This window comes from Falco rusticolus, chromosome 16 (assembly GCF_015220075.1).
Source record: "Falco rusticolus isolate bFalRus1 chromosome 16, bFalRus1.pri, whole genome shotgun sequence".
Taxonomy (NCBI): domain Eukaryota; kingdom Metazoa; phylum Chordata; class Aves; order Falconiformes; family Falconidae; genus Falco; species Falco rusticolus.
In genome coordinates, this window is record NC_051202.1 from 7,383,565 (window position 1) to 7,391,004 (window position 7,440).

The 7,440-nt window shown below is 50.7% G+C and overlaps 1 long non-coding RNA gene across 1 annotated transcript; it reads right to left on the bottom strand.

Annotated features, from left to right (window-relative positions):
* Positions 1-2,545: 2,545 nt before the first annotated feature.
* Positions 2,546-6,956, bottom strand: LOC119158268. The gene is made up of 2 exons (XR_005107821.1): positions 6,412-6,956; positions 2,546-2,754 (listed from the first exon to the last, which is right to left on the bottom strand). It is a non-coding gene; the product is annotated as an uncharacterized LOC119158268 (long non-coding RNA).
* Between the last annotated feature and the right edge of the window lie 484 nt (positions 6,957-7,440).

The window sequence follows — 7,440 nt, forward strand, 5'->3', positions numbered from 1 at the left end:
ACTCAGCTTTTCCTGAATGGAACTTTGAGGAGCAGGATGTAAGGGCCCTTTCTGAGAAAAGGCTTTGTCTGTTGCCTGGGTGCTGGGCTGCAGAGCGATTATCCCTTAAAATGTAGTGAGGAAACAACTAAGGCTGACCCTGGCTCCCTGAGCTCACCTGCATGCCGGTTCCGTGCACACCTGCCTGCAATGAGGGCTGCCCAAAGCCCCCCAGCGAGGGGCCTGCCCACAGCCCCCACAGCTTAAGTACCAGGGAAGAAGAGATCTCCCCAGAGGAGCATAGGGGAGCTAAACGGTTTGGTGGGGTGTGAGCTGGCTACAAAGGTGTGTATTCTGGGGTAGAACTTGGGTGGCTACGTGATTGTATACAACCAGCATTTATGTATGTGGTAAAGGATCTCACCTGGGGTCCGTGCCTTCATATGCTACAGCAGGAAAGGTTTGGGGGTGGGGGAGTGTGTCAATGAGCACTGTGTGGTTTTATTTGAAGTCAGATGAATGGGGAGGTTGTTTCGAGAGAGCCAAGGAATGAGTCAGAAATGCAGGGCTGTCCAGGGGCAGGGGTTTAGCCTCTTTTTTTTTTTTTTTTTTTTCTCCCCCAATGCTGCTGCGTGGAGCAAGATGCTTAGCATCGACAGTATTGTCAACTCACGATAATTACCTTGGTTAACCTCTAGGCAGATCAATTATCCCTTCTGACAAGGAATATAATATTAATACCCAGTTGTGTTGGTTTACTTACAATAGCTCTTTGGTGTTCTTCCATGGTATCACAACACATCTTAATCAGATGGTGAGTGGGCTTAATTAGCCGAAGTATAGGTTTTATTTTTTATTTCTATGACTACTTAATCTAATGGAAACACATTATCTGCTCCAAGGTCTGCAGTTTTCCATTTGTAATTATTGCTGCTCCTAATTGATAGTGCATCAGGGGTTGTGGTGGCAATATGGGAGTTGAAATATGTCGCCTTTCTTGAGTATGGCTCCTAATATGTTACTACAAAAGGATCTGTTCTCCTATGTGCTTAAGCAGATGGACTCCTGAGTTGGAGTCGCTGGATACCTGGCTTCTGTCAGAGGAAGGAGGAAATTCTTTGGAACTGTGAAATACTGAGCGTCTGTGGTGCGGGAGCTGCGTATTGTGAAGTTTATCGTGCCATTTCGTGGTGGAGTTCAGAGAATTAAAATGCCTGGATGCAGTAGCTGGAAGCTGTTCAGGTAATGGAAGCAAAACAGCTTATAAATTTCCAAAACGAGGCCTGGCATTTATGACTAAAACGTCACATTTCAGGACATGCAGATGGTTGGGAAGGAACAGCTTGGAGGGATGGCCTAATATCAATTTATTAATTGTAGCAGTTTTGGTGCCTTTTTTATCAAACAAGGGCTACGGGTGCCTGTTGCAATAGGTGGCAGTTTGATGCAGTGGAGGGAAGGGTTGGGGGGCCTGGGGGCACAGTGGCACTAGCTCCATCTCGAGGAGCCACGCGAGCTGTTCCATACGCTTCTCGCGGCTGGGGCTCGCGTGGCGTAGGCACCCGCGTGTCCCTCGGAGGGTAGAAGCCAGGCTGTGCTGCCTGCCGGGGCCGATGCGCCGTAACCTGCTGTGCCGTTTGACAGGTATATGAATGTATATATTTTTAGGTGCGCTTCACAAGTCTTACCATCTTCATGAGGTTTTTGGGTGTTGCCTTATCCAGCTTCTGCCAGCAGAGGGAAAATACAGGAACGTGCCAGACACTGTTCTCTACTCGCTTCCACTAAGCGGACCCTGCCTAGTTGGAGAGCAGGCAGCAGGGCAGGCAGATACTCTCACCTTGATCTTCCTCTTCGGGCTGGCTGCACCTTGTCCTGGCTCATGCCACCTTGTACTCAGGACCCTAGCGAGGGCCTTCCCGTGCTTACTGGGAGGCAGTTTGTTTCAGTAAAATATTTGCATGGACTCCCTTGTGCCCAGCCTACTGTAGTGACAGGGAGAAGCTGAAGCCTCTTCCCCAGCCTCTCGCAGGGTGACTGATCAGGTAATGTTTTCTAAGCAAATGCACAAATAACATGAATTGGGGTTGGCACTGAGCAGTGAGGTGTAAAAAAAGCAATTTGAGGTGTTCTACGAAAATGCCAGAGTCTCTAAGATGTGATTGCTTGTCGGAAAGCCGTGCCCACGGTGCAGAACTGCAGCGGGTGCTGGGAGTGCTGCTGGTGAGGCATCAGCCCCGGGGGGAGCAGGAGGGCGAGCGTGCGGAGAAGGCACTAGAGCTGGCTTGGGAGACTGAGTTTACAGATCCCCTCTGCAATCCTGAGCTCATCACTTAATCTTTGGCTGCAGTGCCTTGGCCGTGGCAATGTGTTGCTCAGTATTGTAAACCACTCGGGGCAGGGAAAGCCTCTGCTGCAGCCGTGTGCGGTGCCCGCACCGGGGAGAGCCGCTGCGGGCAGGGAGGTGGGTGCAGACAGGGCTCGAGGGCAGCTGATGGCTGAGCCTGGGTGAGAGCTGCATTTCTTCCCCCTTCGCAGAGGCTGAACAAAAAGCACAGAGGCAGAGTTCAGCAGGGCCGGTATCGTCCTCTTATTTTCCACTTGTAAGTGTGACTTTTTGCCAAACAGATTGCTCCGCACAAGGTGCAAGATGGCATATGCATGCATAGCTTTGAGCCTGGGACCCATCCCTTGCCGATGCCCGCTCCGGGCGGTTCCTCCTTTGCCCCCTGCTGTGGTGAGTGCTGCTGTGCCTTCGTTTCCGTGAGAGCCTGTCTGGAAAGAGGCAGATGATATCTGAGATGGCAGCCTTGCATTTCTGCTCCATTTCCCTCCAGCCTCTGCCTCCTCCCTCTCCTCCTGTAACATTCATTAGCTGCGGAGAAAGGCAAGGCTGAAGCACTGAACAGAGGCTGTGTGCAACCTCTGAGTAACCTCGCTGCCAAAGCCTGTGCCTTTGCAGCCCTGCCATCTCTTCTCCCTGGAGTAATAAGTCCTCACCTCTGTGCCCCAGCTGCTCCGTGTAATATCGGTGTTCCTCGTTAGCACGGCAGAATCAACATCTGTCTCCTCTATAGTGTCTGTTTACACTGGGAAACTTCTGGGGGAAGCTCTATATTGTTACAAATAAAAGCAGCGTTGTAAGAGGCCTGGGAATTCCATGTTGTTTAGGATTTGCACATCCTTCAGGTTTAATAGATGAGCTGCTTGCAGCCTTCGGGGTGGCATGGCCACCTGAATGGCCATTAAGGTAAGCGGCCATGTTACGTGGGGTCTCCGCTGGGTGCAGAGTGCTGGGCTGGTTTGGGACAGCCTCCCAGCTCCAGGAGGGTCCCACGACTCAGATGTGTTACTGGTTAGCCTACTGCTCTCCAAGGCACTTTAAGGAGAGCCAGTATGTGCAGCCTGTGAAACCGGTCCAGCTCTATATGAAGGATCTATTCCTCACCAGAACGTTCATGCTCGCTTTGCTACCAAGCTGGCATCCCTGCTCCTGTGTCTCTTCTCGCCTGCTCTTCCCTGCCTGGCAGGAGAAAGGGCACTTCAATGTGAGGGGCAATGGTGGAGGTCGGAGCCGGTTTATATCTGTCGCAGAGAAAGGGGGGGAGCGGGAGGGCTGACGGCACGAGGCTGTGACAAATGAGACCCAGGAGCTCTGCCAGATGAGAAGTGCAGGCAGGCTCGAAGCATTGCGACCCATGTGGAGGGTCACGCTCCCAGACAATCAGGGGAGAACCCCCCCTGTGCTCTGCAACTGGTTGGACTGGTTAGTGCAGCTGGGTCTGCCGTGAGGGTTTGGCAGGTGGGCTGTTGATGTGATGCACACTGTTCTGCAGGTGAAACCAAAGGTGCCATCGAGGTTTCAGGAGAGCAGCTGGAGAGCTGCCATCCTTTCCAGCCCCTCCTGAATGCTCCTGGTGCTTTCCTCGCACGTCTTGACTGCTGCTTGAGTGCAATGCCAGGACAGGAGCTAAAATACTCTTGCAGATAAGGAGGCAAGGGAGTTATCTGGAAGCCTGCAGATACTCTATGTGAGGAGGAAGGTCACTGAAAAGAGGGAGGTGGTGGAGATGGAGATTAGGTGATTTGGAGATGGCTTGAGGGATTTAGTGGAGAGGCAGAGCTCCTGTGGAGCATGAATGGGCAGTAGCACCTCTGATGGATTATAGGGAGCCTTGTTCAGAGGCTTTCCATGTCGGTGCAGACACCAGCAGGGAAGAGACAGGGAAATCTTGCACTGAGAGGAGGCTGCAGAGCTCCAGATAGTGACATCCCTTGTCATTTCGCTCCCCACCCAGAAAGCACGCTGTCACGCAGGCAGAGCTGAAGCGGCCGCCTCGCAGCGTGCCAATGGGTGCTGCGCCTGCCTGCCAGTTCAGCAGGGCAAAGCCCCGAGGCAAAAGTGTGGCCGCAGGAGGCAGGTGGGGGATAAAAGGCCTTTTCTGCATCTCATGGTGAGATGCTTTTCCCACGGCAGGGTCTCTGCAGGGAAATTTCTGCCTGTCCTTCAGAGCCCCAGTCGTCTGTGCCTCGTTGTGCTCATCTCCAGCTTGCGTGAGCTTGTTCTCAGCTGCATGGAGAAAATGCATCCCCAGACCTCCTTTGGCAGTGGCTGCATTTGGGATTTGCCCCTTTGTGTCCTGTTACAAACACTCTTCTTTTAGTGAAATCATGGCTTACAGTCTTGCCCCTACAGGCCATGTCTTGCTTACATTGTACTGGGGCTTTTCTGCGCCCCTTGGCTGCCACAGAAAATGCACGGTGAGCTGATACCGCTGTGCAATTGCTGTCAAGGATGTGAACCCCAGGTAATCAGCAACGAGATCATATCTTTTCAGCTGGACGTAAGGGGTGAGATCCCTCCATCACAACTGGACAAACTACATCAGACTTTATCCGCTATTGTTAAGGACAAAGAACAGGCATTTGTGTCCCAGACTTAAGCCTTCTCAAATCTCCAAGTATATTCCCCAAAGGCTTTTTCCTGGCTGTGTTTGCAGAGCCTTGTTGGTTTTTTTTCTCCCAATTACCTTTGTTTTCGATCAGTGTTGCACTTCGTAATATGTGTTTAGTAAACGTGAGGGGTATTTACTGCAAACTGGCAACTATGTTTCTCTTTCAAGTTGAGTGATTCCTCTGGGATGCTCCTGCCTCCCCCTCTGCTGGGCAGGGGTTGCCCGGCCAGCCCAGGGCCCAGATACAGCATGTTCCCCTGGCAGCAAGGCTCTCGGATGCTGCTGGCATCATTTTGTGCCTCCTCTGACATGCGGGAGGTGCCTGTATCCTGGAGAGAGTGTTAACGTTTAGATCAGCGCAATGGTCTGGGAATAGCATTGAGTTAAAAGGACCTCTCCTGAAAAGAGCACAGCAGGGACTTGGCTGAAGAGTTCTCTTATCCCTTCAAGCGTACGCGGCTGCACGGATTTTCATCAGCAGCCAGCTTCATGGTAGCCCATTAGGGCTTGATTTAGCCACCTTTGGGGAGGGGAGGAATGGGCATCTGCCCCGTGGAAGAGCCGCTGGGTCTCTTCTCCTTTCCCCTCCTGGAAGCTTGCCTGGGCCGTGCTCTCGGGGTCCTCGCCATGCCAGAGAATCATGTGAGCAGGTTCCAATGGGGTTTGTGCTGCTTTTGTAGTCACTATTTATGTTTCCCTCATGAAACTTGAGGCCAAGTTAATACATGTGTAATTACCCGCCCTATGCACGAGGCTGCATCCTAGTCTCTTAATAGTCCAAGGTGCTCTTCAGCTTGAAAGATGAGGTTTAAAATGTTTCTCAGGAACGTTTCACCATGTGTTTCAACAAGCCTGGTAGCTGTGTGAGCACACGGACCCATCTGGAGTCCTGCTAAGCTTTTGTCCTCATTTCTTGTGGCAATAACTTCAGCAACTTAATTACTGTGCTGGAGAAGTATTTCTTTTTATCACCCCCGACTTTCTTCCTACCTGATTTTATTGAAAGCCCCAGTTGTCACATCTTATGAGATGGTGGAGAAGTCCCAGTTTACCTCTTATGGGTCATCCATTGCCTTTTTATTGCCTCTTCCTACCAGTTGCCATTCCACAGCTGGAGTCTCATTTTTTTTTAATCTGTGAAGGTCTTGGGCAACTCTGAAATAAAGACACCGCTTTCTTCTGAACTCCCCTGTCTCTTTGGTCCCCGTTTTGCGGTGGGGAGAACAGATGGGGTGTGGTACCCAGGGTGGGATACAGGAGCTGCCCTTGCAGCGGTGCTGTCCCAGCCTGAGGACTCTTCCTACCTTTCACTGCTGAGCAAGAGCTTTCAGCAAGCTGTCTGTAACGTTGGCAGCCCCTTTAGCTGAGCTGACAGGATTAATTTAAAATCCCATATGGTAGAAGAGTTGGCTTTTCCCTCCCAGATTGCTCCCGGCATGGATAGTGAGCCGCATTTGGCAGCTTGTTGCCACCTTACCTGATTTCGCTGCTGATCTCTGGAGCTCCTCGGTCTCCCCTGGACCCATTGAACCGCAGCAGCTGTCCTGCCCACATGGTGTTGTCATTCTTGCCTCTTTCTGGGCTAAAAAAGCGCATCAAAGCCTGTAATCGGACACCCCAAGTAAGTATGGGTTTTCAAGATCCTCCGTGTAATGGTCTGAGTGATTTAGGGATCTTGAAGGAAGGGGGAAGCGGGGGAAACTTCAATCTTTGGCCTGAGTTCTGACAGCAGCAGTTAAAAATAAATAATCCAGTTGCTGGGTGAAAAGTGCAGGGAAATGCTCTGCTGTTGGCAGGGAGGCAGTTGCGGCCCCAAGGTATTGGGGCAGTACCCCAGTGACTGCGCTGCGTTCCCGGCAGGGCGATGGAAGCTGGATTCTCCAGGGCTGGCAAAACTGGGGCAGTAGCACGGGAACCGCTTTGCCTTGCAACAGGGGAGCAGAGACCCAGGTTCTGCTCAGGAGTTTGCCTTGATTTAATATAACTTCGGGCAAGTCAATTAATCTTTCTGCATTTGTTGCTTTTGCAGCTCCCAGCACTGAGGTTTTGTTGGTTAATGTTTAGAAAGTCTTTTGAAATGTGGCTGTTGGCGTCTGGGTCCAACAAAGAGAAGCAATTGTGAACAATAAAAGAATATTTTTCCAAAATACAGCGTAGTAAAAGCAGCTGAGATAAGGTCTGCTCTCATTAATTTAAAAAATGATATTTTTCCTTCTTCTTTCAATAAAAACCGTCTGCATGATAAACTGACATCTTTAACAATTGTTTAAGCTGCACAGGTTTAAATATATACTTCCTGCATAGGCTGCTGATGAGTCACTAGTCAAAATTATTTATCAGAAGTGATCGCTCTGCACTAGAAAGCAGAAGACAGAGCTCTTTTCTTGCCAGAGCTACGCGGTTACTGTGAACAATTACAGGGGCTCTAAAGTTCTGCCCATGATTAAATGATTTTGAGTCAGTTTTAACATCTTTGGGAAGCTGGACAAGTTTTCTTAGAAGGGTG